This window comes from the organism of the source record quoted next, unplaced genomic scaffold (genome assembly GCF_019419815.1).
Source record: "Pyrus x bretschneideri cultivar Hongxiangsu unplaced genomic scaffold, Pyrus_bretschneideri_v1 Contig76, whole genome shotgun sequence".
NCBI lineage: Eukaryota > Viridiplantae > Streptophyta > Magnoliopsida > Rosales > Rosaceae > Pyrus > Pyrus x bretschneideri.
Genome location: NW_025999816.1, coordinates 1,539,045 through 1,557,828, shown reverse-complemented (window position 1 = coordinate 1,557,828; position 18,784 = coordinate 1,539,045). Strand labels below are relative to the sequence as shown.

The window sequence follows — 18,784 nt, the reverse complement described above, 5'->3', positions numbered from 1 at the left end:
AATTTGGGGAAGAATTGCTAAAGAGGTTTGGGTCTTGCAAAACGGTAAGCTTCACAGCTCAATTGTCCCACATCCAACAACATAGGGCCCTTGATGATTACGTGGTCGAATTTATCAGAATCTCCTGCAGAGTACTTGATTGGACCGACAAACAACTTAAGGGGGTATTTGTTGGTGGAGTTAGCCCAATTTCTAGCTACGTTATCTCGTGCGATGGAGTTAGCCCAAATCTACAACACAATATCATCGAGCCTAGAAAACCAAAATCGACCATTTAGGCCATTTCCCTCAAATCCCCAAGTTCGAAATACTAATATCCCAATTAGATGCCATAACAACCCATCTCCATATTTTTATAAGCCTTAGAGGGTTTAGGTCTGGTTTGGTACTGAGGTGATTCTGAAAAAAGTTGGTATCAAAAAAAGTTGGGAGTTGTTTTTGTGTTTAGTAAACATTCAGCTTCAGCTTTTTTTTCACAGTTTTGGGTAAAAAGAAACCAAAAACAAGAAGCTGCAAAACCCAGCTTTGAAAAACTGGCTTTTTTTCACATCTGTTTTACATAAAAGTTTACCAAACACTATAATACTGTTTTTTTTTTTTCAAAAGCACTTTTACAAAAAAGTTTACCAAACACTTTACTGCTTTATTTCACAGCTGCTTATTCTCACAACACAGCAGAAGTAGCTTTTTTTCAAAGCACAGCAATACCAAACCACCGCTTACTCCAGTAGAATACCAAGAAATGAGAGAGAATGGACTGCCACTTTTGCCCTGAGTAATATTCGCCAGGTCATCAGTGTAAAAAGCCTCAGCTGTTGATGTTTGAAGCGCTGATTGAAGAACCAAAGGAGCAGGTGGACGAAAATGAGATAGCTATAATGGAGGAAGATGAAGCACATGACCCACCATTTACCATGTATGCTTCAATGCATTCGTTGTGCCCCAGAACCATTACACTATATAGTAGATCAGATAGGAAAACCCTAGTAATTGGGTACCACTACAACTATGATTTAGTGTTGCGCAACAGACAGATAGTAAATAGAAATGACACCTAATACTTAAGGGTCAAAACAGTAATTATCGCATCAAGTACAATCCTGAAGCTTCTGATATCATGGTCAAAACTCGGAGAAACCAGCCTCATCCCAAGCATGACTCTCTTCATAATGGGTGTTTTTTTTTATTACAAGAATCGCATGTTTGTACCTCAATATTCACAGTGACGTTACTCAGGTTATTTAGCCACCCAAATGCGCATTTCCTACAACTTCATGTGGCCTGGAATCCGCAAGGATATCAGAAACTTTGTTGCCACTTGTGATACTTGTCAACGACAAAAGAATTAGGCAATCAAACCCCCAGGTCTTCTTCAATTTTTACCCATTCCTCAAGATGCTTGGCAGGACATCTCTCTTGACTTTGTGGAAGGGTTGCCAGCATCTAATCACAAAAATGTTATCCTTGTGGTCGTGGACATATTTACTAAATATGGACATTTCATACTTGTCTCTCACCCTTATACAGCAGTCAAAATAGCTGAGCTTTTCATTCACCATATATTTCGCCTTCATGGTATGCCTTGATCGATTGTGAGTCATCATGATTCCACTTTCCTTAGCCAGTTTTGTGATGCCTTTTGCAAGGTTCAGGGTTCAATATTGTATCGAAGCTTTGCATACCATCCTCGATCAAATTGCCAAATTGAGGTAATAAATAGTAGGGCTAGGTTCAGTTTGAAACGGTTCAGTTTTTTGCCAAAACCAAAACCGAACCAAAATTTCGGTTCAGTTCAATTTTTTTTTTTTCTTCTTCTTCTTCTTCAATAGAAAAAAAAATTCCACAAAACAAAGCTTGCATGATCTTCTCTTGCGCAGAATAGGCTTTAGGTCTACCGCAATAAATTTGAACAATAAGAAACACAGATTAGTTATTCTAATAACTACAAGAATCTGGCAAGGCATCAAGAAATCAAAACCCTAAACGAAAATGCATACTTCCAGATAATTAGAGCCAAATCATGTAGTTAATTTTCAGACCACATATGTATATAGTTAGATCAGTGTTACAAAAACTTGAACCAATTGAAGGCAAGAGTTGTCTAACAAATAGAGAAAATCATTTACCTTTGTGGCTGTGGGAATACATAGTTTCAACGAAGAATTGAAATGGGTTCCCTTGAAAATGTAAAGTCAGGCAAAAACTACAAGAATCTGGCAAGGCATCAAGAAATCAAAACCCTAAACGAAAATGCATACTTCTTCTTCTTCTTCTTCTTCTTCTTCTTCTTCAATAGAAAAAAAAAAATTCCACAAAACAAAGCTTGCATGATCTTCTCTTGCGCAGAATAGGCTTTAGGTCTACCGCAATAAATTTGAACAATAAGAAACACAGATTAGTTATTCTAATAACTACAAGAATCTGGCAAGGCATCAAGAAATCAAAACCCTAAACGAAAATGCATACTTCCAGATAATTAGAGCCAAATCATGTAGTTAATTTTCAGACCACATATGTATATAGTTAGATCAGTGTTACAAAAACTTGAACCAATTGAAGGCAAGAGTTGTCTAACAAATAGAGAAAATCATTTACCTTTGTGGCTGTGGGAATACATAGTTTCAACGAAGAATTGAAATGGGTTCCCTTGAAAATGTAAAGTCAGGCAAAAAGTGGAAGAAATGTAAAAAATCAGGCAAAAAAATGGAAGAAATTGTTGACAGCTGGCTTGGGTTCGGTTAGAGAGAGAGAGAGAGAGAGAGAGAGAGAGAGAGAGAGAGAGAGAGAGAGAGAGAGAAGAGGATGAAAGATGGGAATTGGGAGCGGCTAGGGTTAGTTAAAGTCTTAAAGAAAAGTTGGGATTGGGATGAAATGTTGGAATTGGGAGCGGCTAGGGTTAAATAAATATGCTACTCAAAATGGTATTAGTAAGAAAAAACTTCTTGTGAAAATGGTTTAAGTGAAAGATACTCAACCAAGCAGGAAGGGGTTCAAACGTCCTTTGCAGTAATTTTTTTTTGTTTTTTATAATTAAAATATATTTCGGTTCGGTTCGTTTTTCGAACCTCAAAAACCCAAATTGAAACCGAACCAGCCATATTCGGTTTGGTTTGGTTTGACAATTTTTAATTTGGTTTTTTTAGGCTTCAATCTGGTTTTTTTTCAGTTTTCGATTTTTTGAACCCACCTCTGCTGAATAGGACATTGGAGCATTATCTTCATTGTTTTGTGGGAGACAAGCCTTCTTCTTGGACCTCTTATTTGCCATGGGCAGAGTGGTGCTACAAGACTTCTTTTCACTTTTCAATTCAAATGTCCCCTTTTGAAGCCCTTTATGGTGGACCTCCACCCACTATCAGCTCCTATACTCCTGGATCAACTGTTGTTCATTAGGTTGATGTGGCCTTGAAGACAAGAGATAAGTTATTTTATCAACTGTGCCACAACTTATTATTGGCTCAAAATCGAATGAAGCAAAAGGCGGACAAGAACATAACACAACGTGAATTCAATAAGGGAAACATGGTATTTTTTATGTTACAACCTTGCCGCCAAGCTTCTGTTGAATTTCGCCATAATCACAAATTGTCACCGAAGTTTTTTAGACTTTATAACGTGTTGGCCCGTGTGGGAAAAGTGGCATATCGATTGCAGTTCTCGCATTCATCTTGTGTTTCATGTTTCACTATTGAAGAAACAAGTGGGAAAATTCCAGCCTTGTCACCTTTATGCTACCTCCCTTGGATGGCTGCAATAATCAAGAAAAACAGCTACCAGAAAAGATTTTGCAACGTGGAATGTTCAAGTCAAAGAATCGTGTTGTGACCCGTTGGCTCATTCAATAGAAGGGTGTACCTGAATCTGATGCAACATTGGAGGATGCTGATGTTTTCATCGAGTATTTCCCTCAAGTCCAACCCTGAGGATAGGCCTGTTCATCGGGGGGAGGGGGGAGGGGGGAGGGTGTACTTGATGCGATATTACTGTTTTGACCGTTAAGTATTAGTTTTCATTTCTATTACTATCTGTCATTTCCATTTACTATGACAAGCGTTGCGCAACATTGAATCATAGTTGCATTAGAACCCAATTATTACTAGGGTTTTCCCATCTGACCCACGACATAATGTAAAGGTTCTGCCTCTTGAAGGGATATGATGTATGAAAGCCCCTTCTTTTTAATTTCTTCTCTCTCTTATACAAATTAACGTACCAAGGACATGTTGGTTTTGTCTCTGGCTACCGTCGGTGGAATAAGTATTTCCCGATTCTCTTTTACCTTCGTTTTCCTCTTAGGGAAAAAGAGAAATAAAGAAAATTGAAGGTGGCAGCTAACTACGTTGCTTCGACTGACAATAGCTTTGGCCTGAGAGTTTGGCAGCTGAGAAAGGAAAAGCTGGGCTTAACTTTAAAACAATGCCCCATATTTAAACGGTGGGTTGTTTTGATTGCCCGTTGCCTGGAACCGGGGAGTCGGTGCATTCTGACAAAGCCCCATGTAGGATTTATACACCTAATTTAGGATGTGTTATCGATTTGTGGTATTTGTTCCACATTGATCATTTCCCTTTCTCTCTTCCTTCCTAGCCATTATATAATGAACGCTTTGGGAAAGGAGAAAACACACCAACAAAGACAATTCCTTTTAGCTCTAGAGAGGAGAGATAATGCTCTTCACTCTCAGTAACCTTTTTCTCTCTTAGTTTAGCCTCTAGGGTATCATCTTGACCTTAGGATTAGGAGGCTACTAAGAAGTACAGCGCTTTGATCCATGTACATTGGCACAAGGTACGTAGGCAATCTAACGGGGTTAGATACAATTGAATCCTCCCTAGGATGATGCTCTCCTTTGACGTTCGTGCAATGATTTGTAGGAATGAGATGGCGATCCAGAATTCGTTAATTCTGCAAGGTATATCCTATATCAAATTCTTTATATTATTAGTACAAATTCCCAACAGTGGTATCATAGTCATAGGTCATAGAGTTCAATTCCCGTTCTCAACCCATGACCAATATGAGCTCGAAGTTTCCTTTGTAACCCCCGGAACTTCTTCGTAGTGATTCTTTGATAGAAAGAAATCACAAAAAATGGTATGTTGCTGCCGTTTTGAAACGATTTAAAGATCACCGAAGTAATGTCTAAACCCAATGATTCAAGGCAAAGATAAAGATCATAGAACAAGGAAATACCGTTTTCAATTGTCTCAACAACTAGATCATATTTAAGAATCAAAATAGATTCTAAAGGAGACAGACAAAAAGGGTTAGAGACCACTCAATAAATTTAATACCTAAAAGGTTTCTTTTGAATTATTTGAGAGTTATTCAACTTGAGTTATGAGGATACAAATATTTTTTTTTTTTTGTTGGGGGGGAGGGGGGGGGGGAAGACTACGAAAAAGTATTTAAACTAAAATCAATAATATAATGAATTTGATGATTTTATGGATTTATTTGATATTATGATTCTATACATAGACATAATTTAGACATAGACATAATTTAGAATTTTCTCGAGCCGTACGAGGAGAAAACTTCTTATACGTTTCTAGGGGGGAGTATTGTTCATCTATCCCAATGAGCCATAAGGTGCCAAGCCCGATTACAGCACGAGTAAGGGATTAAGCTGGATTGCCCATTTCCAAATAGACGGAATTGGAGCTAGCCATCTTTCATGGAAGGGGGAATTCAATTAAAAAAAAAAGAATAGGAATCGCAAGAGCAGAGCAGAGAGATCAGAAGCAAGTAGGCTCTTAGATGGGCTTGTGAAAGAAGAAGGGGATGGGGGACTTTCGGAGCTCTTCCCTTTGCTATAATAGGGTGGACAAGCTTTGGCAAGTAAGCTAGGAATTTCTATAGTCTAAGATAGAAAGCGGGCATATCCCCTAGTTCGAAAGAATTCCCAGCCCAGCCATTCCATCATCGAGTTCGGACCTAGTAAGGGCACTCCGTTAAAGCGGTTGATCATAGAATCCCTAGTTATAGCTCCTGATCCTGATTGCGTTGGGTGTTGTGGAGGGAATGCACGCAGCCAGTCGGTTATCTGCTGCTTTAGCCGTCCCTGTAGAAAAGAAGGGAAAAAGGAGAGAAAGAACCTCTTGCCACTGTTCTTGCCCCCGCTACTTTCCCCGATATGAATATCCTCCCGCAGGTCCGCTATAAAGCCTACCTCATCAAGAACGAGAAAGCCGACCACCATAACCGACTCTTGTTGCCGAATCGAGCTTGTACCAGGCTCTAAAAGAGTCTTCTTCGAGCGAGCGGTCTTTCTCCCAAGGAAATGCTTTTTGTAGATTGAGATGGATTGATCTTCGCTATCGTGCCTCTTCCTTGTACCAGTTGATGCTGCGGGAGTGCCTAATATGAGTTTGCTCCCATCGATTACAGAGGTTTCAACCACTGAACTTGCTTATGCTCCCCTTTGATCGACTATAAAAAAGATTTAGTAGGAAAAACTGGAATTGGCTTAAATCGAGATTGCCTCGGCTTCTTAGGCACATGAGGAACCGGCCTCAATCGAAATCCCAATCAAAGACAAGTTCTACCAAGGCCAGGATCTGAAAGAGAAGATTCACTGCCATTGACATGGTTCCTTCAGAAGCTAAAGTTGAATGATCGAAGTCTCCTTCAGGTGAAATTGCTCAGGATACCCTTTTTTAGCTTCTAGAATCTATTTCTTAGTTCAAGATCCCTCTTACTAACTGGAATCAAAGAATTTGTAGATCTGTTCCGCCCAAAATGGGAATGGGCTAGGGTTATGAACTTATAATCTATAATCTAATGATCGAGTCGATTCCATGATTATAAGTTCATTCCATACCGGACCAGACCGGAATAGGGTTATATACATTCTAATTATGAGAAGGGGTCATTCGAGCGTATCTAAATAGGTACTATGTTTACATATGGATCCCTACATCGTTACATTCCATTTAGGATTAGGAACAGGCGTAATCGAACCTGCTTTTTACATATCTCTCGTTATTTGGGATGAGACCCTATTCACCTCACCTCTTTGGGCTTCTATTGAATCAAGAAATCGGTTTGATTGTCCATCTTTTTGATATAATAATATATATTTTTGATATAATATATATAAGGCATCCCCCGGATAATTCAAATCGAAGCAATTGGATGTCCGACTCGGGCCTATATGACATGACTGATCAATAGAAATACTCTAACACTCCACCTTTGTCATATATTCCATACATCACACTGGATAGGTATCATATTCATGGAATACGATTTACTTTCAAGATGCCTTGGTGGTGAAATGGTAGACACGCGAGACTCAAAATCTCGTGCTAAAGAGCGTGGAGGTTCGAGTCCTCTTCAAGGCATAATATTGAATATTGAGAATGCTCATTGACTTGGAATAAGTTCGGCAGCGGATCACGAAATCTTGGTGATCTTCTCTATCTAATGAATGGGGAGTCTGCTTTGAAATCGTTCGCCCTGCACCCACCCCCCCCCCCCGAGTATATGCTTCAACAGGAATCACACAAGGGTAGATTGATACAATAGAAACCTCTGGTAAAATGCCCATCCGTAATCCAGCAGATAAAGTACATTACATAGTCCGTTTTAGGGATTGGCGACTTACCCATTCAGTGACTTTGGCACTAGACGTTCCAAAAATGGGTACTATCGGGTCGGGTGAATTGAATTCAATAATAGATGCCTGTTGGCATTCCAGCCTTCCTTCTCCTTTCAGGGCCTATCCAAAAGAGAATCCAGTACTTCTTGGTCGTGAATATCTGAATAGGACGAACCGCCCGGTGGATATCTTTGCTTCGGAACAAAACAATTCAAAGATCCCCTATATGGATAATACACATTCCAGTTGACAATTAGATGTAAATTGCAAGCAATGTATTAAAAGTGTGAGGCGTGGGTGAGGCATCCAAGGCAAAGCCTCATGGGATTAAATTTTTTTTTCTATATATATATATATGTTTTATATATTATACATATAATTGTATAAAAATAATACTATGTAAAATAAACATCCATTCTCAATTTTTCATTCAAATTCATAGTCATTCAAAAGATAATATCATCCAAATTCATCATTCAAAAGGTAATACAAATAAAGAAAACAATCATTCATCCAAATCATCTTCATATAAATCAAAATACAAACAAAGATATCAATCATTCATCCAAATCCTCTACATCTAAATAAAAGGCAACATCATTCTCTTCATTACCAACTCTAGATGAACTTGTCGGGTATGTCATCAATTCATCAAAAGAATCTTCCGAATCATACTCCACATTTCTTCGACTTGAGGATTCTTCATTACCCCATTTTCTTTTGTATGTAATAGGACCCCAAGGTTGAGTAGGCTCGCGAGGATGAGTACGCTCACAAGAAGGAGGAGGAGTAGGCTCACGAGAAAGAGGAGGAGGAGAAGACTCTCTAGGCTCTCGAATGTATGAGCCACCTTCATAAACCAGGGGTGGCACATTCCTTATGGCCTCAACATTATGCAATAACTCATCCTCAGCCATGTAGGATCTTCGAGAAAAACGGGATCTTCTATCTTCGTTATCCATTCATCATCAGAGGTAATTTCTTCCACAACAATAGGATCATACTTCTCCCTTATTTTCTTACTTCTCTATTGTAAAGCCAAAATGTAGTTGACACAGGCTAAAGCATTAAGCCTTTTGTGTTCAAGCCTATTCCTTCTTTTTGTATGAATCTACAAATAAATCAATTCTATTATTCAAGTCTAATCATCTTAAGCAAAAATGACACTTAAGATACTAATAATATATTTACTTACCATTGAAAATGTGCTCCAATTCCTCTCACATCTCAACGCACTACAAGGAAACTTCATTAACTCGGGTGTTTTATGCCCAAAACGCTCCCACTAAGCTGCTAAAACAAACAATATTAGTAAGGTAAGTAATGTAAGGGTTAATGATAAAAAGATATTTCCAATTGACTAATTAAATCTTACTTGGTGTTCGCTTTTTCCTAGTTTGCATAGTCATAAAATCCGCAAATGGACCACGCCTATCATTATATAAATACAATCGAACATCTACCTCTTCATGTTCTTTCCCCTTCCCAAGCATCCTATCCATTCAAGCAAACAACCCATTTCACACTTCATCAGTATCTGAGATATTATCCCCATACCGAAATTATGGGTTTAAGTAATAACCCGCTGCATGTAATGGTTGATGAAGTTGATTGTCCCATCTACGATCTATCTTTCTCCAAATAGGCATATATTTTTTTTTCTCCACTTTGTTAAGATTGCTTGCAATTTTCTCTTTTAAGGCATCCATCAACTCATAAATAAAACCCATGGGGGGGGTCTCTCCTCCGAATCAACCTCTCTAAACACATGATGGTTAGCCAAATTTTGCTTCATGGGATTTTGCATAGGTACTTTCCGATCATTCTTGAGAGGTAAACAAAGCAACAAGACTTTCCTTTTGCTTTTGTAAGCTTTGTAGTGTAAGGAAAGAAATGTCAAACCTAGTGGCCGCGGGATGAAGAATATCCAAATTGTTGGTGTATTTTCTCATCAAAGCTAGTACCAATTGATGCCCATATAGATACTTTGAAATACACCTAGCACATTTGAGTGTGTCTTCAAACCATGCCATCTTAGTAATATCTTTTAGCATCAAATCAATGCAATGAGCCGCACATGGAGTCCACCACACCTTCTTTTTCCTCTTCATGAGTTTTTCCCCGGCATTCTTGTTGTTCGAAGAATTGTCGGATATAACTTGAACCACATTTTCCTCCCCAATTTGTTGAATAACATCATCCAAATAGCCATACAACAAATCTCCATTCTTAATAGAGGCCGATGCATCTACCAATTTCAAGAACCAAGTACCTTGCGGGCTATTGACAAGAAAGTTGATTAAACACCTACTTTTGCCATTCGACCATCCATTCGACATAATAGTGCATCCATATCTTTTCCAAGCCTTTTGATGTTCTTTCATCATACTTTGTACATCCTCAACTTCTTCTTTGAGCATCCAAGTTCTATATTCATGGCTTGTAGGACATCAAAGTCGGGACGAAAATTGGATACCAATTTCATTGCATTAACATAATATTCATTGTTTGCCGCATTGAATGGAATGGCACTAGTGTAGAACCATCACGCAAGTGCTCGGGATGCTTGCCTTCTTTCCTCTTTTTTGAAAGGTGTATTCAATGTCGTTTGACAAGCTTCCGATGTAACGTACCTATCAAGTGGTCCCCTTGACCTAAGTGGTAGAAAAGAACCGGTTTGTTGTGAATATGTGGCACTCATACTCCCACTCCTACTCCCACTACTTACATATGGTGTCCTTGTTGTGCCCATATCAACTCTTCACTTTCTTCTCCACCACCACAACACAACTCACGGCTAGCTTTCCTCTTTTCTTTAGTTCCCATAACATTAGCAAAGCATTCTTCCTTCACATTGGGTAGGACTTTTTTACATCTTATCATTCCTCCCGAACTTACACCACCCAAGTGATATTTGAATCTAGAAATTGAACCCGTGCATTTGTGGTTACAAAAAACACAATAGAAGTGCTTGGTGATAGGATCCAAATCTTTTGTCCATTGCCAAGCAAAATCTTTCTTAGAAGAAGAAGCCATATTCTTTAATGCCTAAACAATAAACATTCGAAGCATACAGTTAATGAACCAACAATCTATTAATTTATGCAACAATTACTATGATGACCATACTCAATTACTTTTTTGAATGAGATAAGGCAATCCAATAAATAGCTTAATAGAACACTTCGAGAAGATGGACAGCCAACAAAAATTGTTTGGAAAATTCACATAAGGCATACAAGAGATGCACCACAAAACCATGAAGAAACAACCTGATTAAAAAAAAAAAAAAAAAAAAAAAAAAAAAAAAAAAAAGAGTATCACATACAGTTGAAGTTTTCCAACAATACCAACATGGGACTAATTTTTCAATTATTTTTATGTACACAACACATACAGTCCAATCAGTTGGATCATCCAACAAGGGATCAAGCAACAAAGCAGGTCAGTTGTACTAATTAAACACACGAATCCTTCTCCCATCCCCTTAAGCCTTTAGCCTCCTCTCCTTATACCTCCACTCCTCTCTGTTTTTCTGCTTTCCAACTCCAAGGCTTTCACACCAGTTTTAAAAAAAATAATAAATAAATAAATCAAAAAATCAAATCCTTAACTTTTTTAGAATTTCAGAAACCCTAACCTTTAAAATAGGGGATTTGATTATAGGCTTACTAACGGCGCTAGGGTGTCAGCGGCAGGGTGATAACGGTGTGGTGACTGGGAGAGAACGATCGACTGGGGTGACAAGGTTGTGTGTTTCTAGGCGCGCCCCGAGGATAGTTTTTTAAAACATTGATTGTGAGAACCATTATATCCACCATGGTTGCATAAACCCGAAAAAATCATGTTTTGATTTGTTGCATTTTTTTGAGGATTTCTTTTGAGAAATATGTTATCCCATGTGTGAGAATCATTCCCTCAAAATTCGTGCAAGTAAGTGCCAAGGTTTGAGAGAAATCACAAACCCTAGTTTTGTGATTTCTTGAAAATTTCAGTTTTGTCAGCTGTTTTGCAGGCTGAATTTAGGGTACATGGAGCTGATTTTTCTGTAGTTTGTTGCTTGGGGTTTGTAGTCGGCCACATAACCTTCAAAATCATATAAAATACACGTCATTTTGACGAGTATTGAAGAACATATGGCGTCACAAACATGCCTTAGCGAATCTGTGAAATCTAGGATTTCTGCAGAAAAATCGGAGGAAAAAAAAAAACGTGATTTTATGTTTAGATTTGAGAGCTCTTTTTCGTGCTATTACTATTAGAGTCAGTTTTTGGAATTTATTCCTGAATATAAGCTGTAGCTTGTAATCTAGGCTTTCTAATGGTATAAGATAGGCATCAAAAGGATGCATATCGAGTGAGATACGGTCTTGGGAAATTGGCCTTACAAAATTGAAAATATAGAATTTTCAGATTTTTTTGAGGAAGATAATCTCTAATATTTTGAGATATTGTGTTAGTTTAAATTAATCGTCTCGATTGAGTATTTCAAATGGGATAATATATCATTTTAATTGCTCCTTTTGAGACTTGAGCATTTAAATGGCAAAAAAAGTATTTTTTTTGTAGAATATTATTTCATGAGATTAATTCTAATTAGGTGATTTGATTTTCATATTATCCTGGTTATCAAATTAGAACTAGAATTACTAAAAAATTATCTCCTACTATCTCTTGAATTAATGTGGATTGATTATCTAAGTGATTATCTCCTTACTAATTATTTTAAAGGGGCAGTTCGATCCAGGTCCAAAAAATTCACCTGTTTTCGGATTGGGTCCAATTTTATTTGATTTTTTATTACACCTATTTTTCCCCTTGAAAATAAAAAAATATTTAAATTCTTTATTTTTGAATTTAAAATTTTTGAATCTTCAAATACATTTATCTATCCATTTTCTAATTAAAAACATTTTAAAAACACATTACAGCCAATCTTGTAAGTTTATCAAAAATTAAAAGAAACATTGTCGAGGTAGATAAAAAATTTGTGATGTAGGTAGATGATATTAATTAATCTACGATATAGGTAGACTATGAATAAAAACCTATCGTATAGATAGATAACACAAAATAATATGTGATATAAATAGACTAATGAGCAAAAACATATCATATAGGTAGATAAAACAATTAATTTGAGATAGAAAAATTTGTGATATATAGGTAGATAAAATCTATAACACAGGTAGAATAAACAAAATATACAAGTAGATTCATTATAGAAATATATAATACAGGTAGATAAACAAAGCAATGCATTTCCTATAAAGGTTGAAAAGAAAAATATGTATAATCCAAGTTCAAACTAAAAATTAGGAAGAAATTACCAATGCACGCATGAAACTCATATTTTCATGGCAATGTTCCCAATCAAAACAACCTAACTAGTGCTATTGTGGGAGCACCTGGTTGGGATGACGAGTATGAAGATGCAAGATTTGATGCTACAAAACCAAAACCAACCACATACATCAACGCACCTTTTGTTGGTGTATTGGCATACTTCAAAGCTCTATATCATTGCAAAAAAATTAGAAATTGTGACCTTGTGACCTTGTATTTCAAAAAGGAGGAATAAATCATAAGAGCTTGAAAGAAGAAGACTAAACAAGAAGGAAGGGGATCGGAGAACACAGCACAAATTGTATAAGGGAGTTATGGAAGAAGAGATATACATTAAAACTAATTCTACAAGTAGGGGATTATTTAAAGATAAATAATCAATTATAATTAATTTCATAATACAAGTAAATCTAGAATTAAAGGATAATGTTAATAGAGGGGTAATTTTGACACAAAATGAAAATAAAATGACGTGGACAATGAGTCATTGGACTTAAATCAATAATTAAATAAAATTGAACTATATCTAGTAATTGCTAACAAATTTGGACTTATTTCAAGTTTCCCCTATTTTAAATTGATTATCTTCTGATTAATTTATATATGATTGTTTATTCCTCATTATTTAATTATAAATAATTGAATATTGTTGTTGGGCTTATTATGAGCATGTCATTTAGGAAAATGATCCATATCCAGGATCTTCATCAAACATGGATTGGGGTTCACTAATGGTCACTTCTTAGTTGATGTGGTGTCTAGGAAAAATCTTTAAGGAGACACTTTGGGTGTCCAAGAGGATCGGTTTTTAAAAGCTTAGCGCTGCCACCCTTCCCAGATTTTACCTGGCCACGCTTACAGAGGCCCATTGTCTAAAACTCAAATTTAATCCCAATGAAAGGCCTATTATATGCATGAGTACTATATGATTGTTTAATCTTTTGCCCATAAATTTTTTTTCTTGTGCTCAATTGGATGTAGCATGAAAACGAAATGGAAATGTGTTTGGAAAAATGTTTGGAATTTTTTTTTCAAAAATAAATATTTGTTTCCAAGATAATTAAAACTGTGAACTCAACCTATAATATTGAGTGGTAATTATGAGTGACTTAGCGAACGTCTCTAATGCTCCTAGGAATTGGATACACTTTGACCCAAAAAAGAACTGAGATCTTGATGAGAATTCTCATGAAGAATTAGCTCGAAAGTTAAGGAAGTGCCCTAGGTGGCATGCTAAAAGTACTCCAATTGAAGAAGTCGAGAGAGAAGGGATAAGATTGCTCAAGCATAGTTGGTTCTATTAATGTTGAAGATAAGACATCTCACTCACATTGGTTGAGTAAGTACTACTATGATCTTCAATTTTAACTCTCTACTTAATGAAGTATACACGGTGAAAACTTAAATGAAGATAAGACAACTTGGTTATCTAATTCTATTGCTTGAAGTACTAACCGATTGATCCGTTGGAAAATGTAAGGAGATTGTGAATGAGTTCACATTCCTTAGTTTGGCTTAGAACATTTCTTCAACATTTCATAATTGAGCAATGTTTTTGGAATATATGTCCTTTTCGATGCACCAATATTTGAGAAGTTAAAATTACTTCATAATTTTAAGACGACACTATATCTCAACTTGCATTAAATGTGTTTTTTCTTTAAATATGGAATGCTAAAGGTCAGTTGATCAAAATGGTTAGAGATAGGTCACTACTTGATCCACTCACTAAGTGATCAACACTACTTTGACATTTTAGTAAGTTTTCAAAAAGTCTCATGGGAATGCTATTCAAATCTATCTCAAATTAGTGAGCTAATTCACTACAATTGCAATTTTATTTGAGAGCATTAAGTAGATGCTTCCCATATTTTCCGAAAAAGGAAAAAAAAAAAACTTATTATTTTTTCCTACTACTTCAAGGACCATTATTCTTTAATTGTACACTGTCGTAAAGCCTTGGTTTAACAACAGCTTTATATGTACATCAAAAGAATACAGTCTATTATACTCTTCTTGGAAAACCATGAAAATGTGAGTAAGTTTCCAATCACTTGGAAAGGAATTTTCAAAAATTTTGGGTAATGTCACACCATTTAAGGTAGTGTAGGCACAACTGAACTCTTCCAACCTAGTGGGAGACATTTTTTGAAAGTTTTCTGCTAACAATTAGTCCGTAAAACCCTAAAGCAATTGAATGAGTGAAGTAATGACTTTGAATTTTCAATTAGCTTACACCACTTCTCACATATGGTGAGACTGTTGTCTAGGATATAGACTTAAAGTTTGACTAATTTCTTGTGACATTTAAATTGCAATAGAATTGATTATAAACTTGTTCTTCACATTGGAAAAATCTTCCAATCTTTAAGCGAAGGTGGGAAACATGAAATATCTTTACCTAATGTCGCTAAAAGATTGTAAGTTTAGTGGGAGTACAACTAATGGAAGTGTACCGCTAGACTTTAAAGATTTTCCAAGAAATAGGTTGATGGGCCTAGTAGGAGTACTAATAATGGAAGGGTACCACTAGTCTCGAAGAAATCTCTAAGCTAGAATGCTAACTTAAGTACAAAAGGTTGTAAGTTTAGTGGGAGTGTAACTAAAGGAAGTGTACTATTAAACTACAAGGAATCTTCCACCTTAGGGAAGTTGTACAACTGAAGAAAATGTACTAAACAGCAATGGGAGTACAACTAATGGAATCGTACCATTGCAGTTATGTGAGAGGAACAAAGTTTTCACAAAACAATATAGCTTGTGAATATGATATAGTCAATAAATTGAGTGACTTGTGATAAAAGTCATAAAAAATGTGAACTGAAACTTATTAAAAATAAGAGTGGTCTTAGAAGGTTCATAATCCCACTTAGTAGTTGGATCAGTAAAGTGGTTGACATTTAGTAGTTGAATCAGTAAAGTGGTTGACATTTTTGGATTGTTGAACTTAGGATCCTAGCACATCGCAAAAAGGCTATTAGGTCTTAAAGGCATTCTCCCTAGATGGTGAGGAATGTTACTCCGCTTTATTAAATGACTAAAAGAGATAGTCCTCACAGACAAATGTTTCATTAACAAGCGAAATTGAAAATTTTTCTTTTTATAAAAGAAATGATTTTTCAATAGGAGATGAAAAGTATGAGATGTCTTTCCAAGGTGAGGTCAGACGTGACTCATTTTTTTTCCATGACCTAGCCTAAGTGAAAAAATTTCAATCTGAAAAGAGAATTGGGTTCACACACTATTGACTTTTAGACAAGTGTCCTTATTTGTGTTCACGTTTGGAAGTCCTTCTAACCGTTGTTGTTGTACTTTAAGACTTAGAGCCCAAGGTGTTCTTATCTTTCCATGAGTGCTGACAATTGATGTCTTTGTTGAAAAATAGATTGTCTCCATAATTGTGGTGTGAGACACAAAGCATTTTTGACATGCTAGAGAAGTTTCAATGATACTTTTAGATGCTTCCTAGTTGATTTGCTAAAAATTAACGTATAGAAGCTCTACGGTTGCCATATGGGCTATTCTAAAAGTCAAGACATCTTAGAAGAGATAGAGTGTCGTGTGATTCTACACCAAAGCTTCCTAGAATATGAAATGAGGAATAGTGTTAACCATTGTCTTAAAATGAGCATCTAGATGATAAGAGAAATCATACATGAGTCAATTGTAAGGCAATATGTACGACCCACGTGTCTATATCTAAATAGTAAAAGAGCTAATATGTGCCTCAATCGTGGGAAGCCATGTATGACTCTTTTTGTCTACACGCTAATTAAGTAGCGGCATGTGTGAAACATGTGTGTGGATAAGAAATAATATAAATACCATTTTTGAAGGTGTTTATATATAAACTCATCACTCTCATGATAAAATGGTGTACACCACCTATTCATAAAGCATTGATGCGTAGTCTATTCGAGAACTGGATGATTGTCCAAACCAATCCATTTTGAAGTAATCATATGTCATCGCTAAACTTAGAGCAGTAAAAGGATTTTTGATGTCCATAAAACATCATTTTGGTTCTTATATCATCATAGGATTAACATAAGATCCTTCGTGGAAAAAAAGATTGTTCAAGGTACAAGCAATAGAATGTTGAAAATATACTTGCATTTACCTTATTTGGAATTGAAAGAACCCACCTACTTTTGAAAAACATAGGTGCTCCTTATGGAATTATTTTGGAGGTATTTTGCATTAACAACTTCTATGTATAAAAACTATAAGAGACTCATTAGAATTAACGTTTTTTTGGAGAATGTTATGATGCACATTTTTTTTTTAGTGTCAGCAATCTGGAATCAGTTTCACTCACACAAAATGATTCATCCTAGCGCTGAGGTAGCGAGCAGGATGAGACATATACGTCTGAAATGCATTTGAGTGCGAGACCAGACATGTGTATGATTTCACATGTAAAAGCTTGTCAAGCCAGATGTGAGTAACTAGGTAGGCATTGAGAGGGGTGACTAGGCTAAATGCTTAAGTTAGGCGTTTGTGTAGTGCTTAGACTAAGATCCATATAGTGTATGTCCAATGGACATGTGACACACTCATTAAATTGAGAATACACCATAGCATACATTTCATATTGTATGTGCTGGTTGTTGCCGACAGTTGGAGTGACGAATTGATCCCAACTTCAAGTTACTGTGTGAGACACTAGATCTATGTGATCCTACCCTTATACCCTTTGAACTAATGTCTATGTCAGAAAGATGAGGTTTGATGATCGCTACTTTAGCACGTTTATCTAAAATAGTCAACTTAGTAACTGTCCCAAGAGGCGAGTCTAGGCAAGCAGTTAAACCAAATTAGACTGACATGAGAGCTTAGGGAAGATAGTTTAAAGACTACACTGTGTCATGTGATTCATTAGCTGGCCAACGTCTGTTTGATATTAGTTGTCAAACGTACGACATAGATACATGATACTTGTGGACCATGACGTTTCTTTTTCTATTGTAACGAGGGATAAAGAATGTCAAGTTTGGTGTATGATGAATTTTCTAGGGTATAAAGCGATGAACTTCTGAGTGATGCATTCTTGTTAAGTTTGGTGATAGCTTAATGACAGCGCTCCTGGATGTGTACGTCCCATATCCTGTATGAGAAGTAAATTGTAATGGATGGGAATTAGATGAGCTAATTGAGATGATACCAACACCCTATGTGGGTAAGTGGGAGATGTAGGATTTATACACCCAATTTAGTGTTATCGATATGTGGTATTTGTCCCACACTAACCATTTCCCTTTCTCTCTTCCCTCCTAGCCAATATATAATGAGGGCTTTGGGAAAGGAGAAAACACACCAACAAAGACATTTCTTTTAGCTCTAGAGAGGAGAGATAATACTCTCCACTCTTAGTAACCCTTTTCTCTCTTAGTTTTGCCTCTAGAGTATCATCTTGACCCTAGGATTAGGAGGTTACTAAGAACTACGGTGGTTTGATCTATGTGCATTGGCACAAGGTACGTAGGCAATCTAACAGGGTTACATGCAACCGAATCCTCCCTAGGATGACGATCTCCTTTGTGGTTCGTGCAACAATCATATGAACAAACTAGAAATCCAAAATTTGTTAATTTTGCAAGGTATGTCCTACATCAAATTCTTTATATTATTATTACCAATTCCCAATACCCCCTTCATTTTTTCCTTCAAGTGCTCTCATTGTTGCGGCAGAGTGCGGGGAATTCCACCATTTTGCTCTGTGTTGGTTTTGGAATTGGTCTCTGCCGCTGCCATTGGTTTTGTTTTTTCTCAGAAGTTCTTTTGATAATTTGATGTTGCTGTCATGGTGAGCCGGTGGGCTTTTCAAAGCCTCAC

General features: G+C 36.6%; 1 non-coding gene across 1 annotated transcript; it reads left to right on the top strand.

Annotated features, from left to right (window-relative positions):
• The first annotated feature begins 7,265 nt into the window (after positions 1–7,265).
• On the top strand, positions 7,266–7,346 carry TRNAL-CAA. The gene has a single exon. It is a non-coding gene; the product is annotated as a tRNA-Leu (tRNA).
• Positions 7,347–18,784: the final 11,438 nt, after the last annotated feature.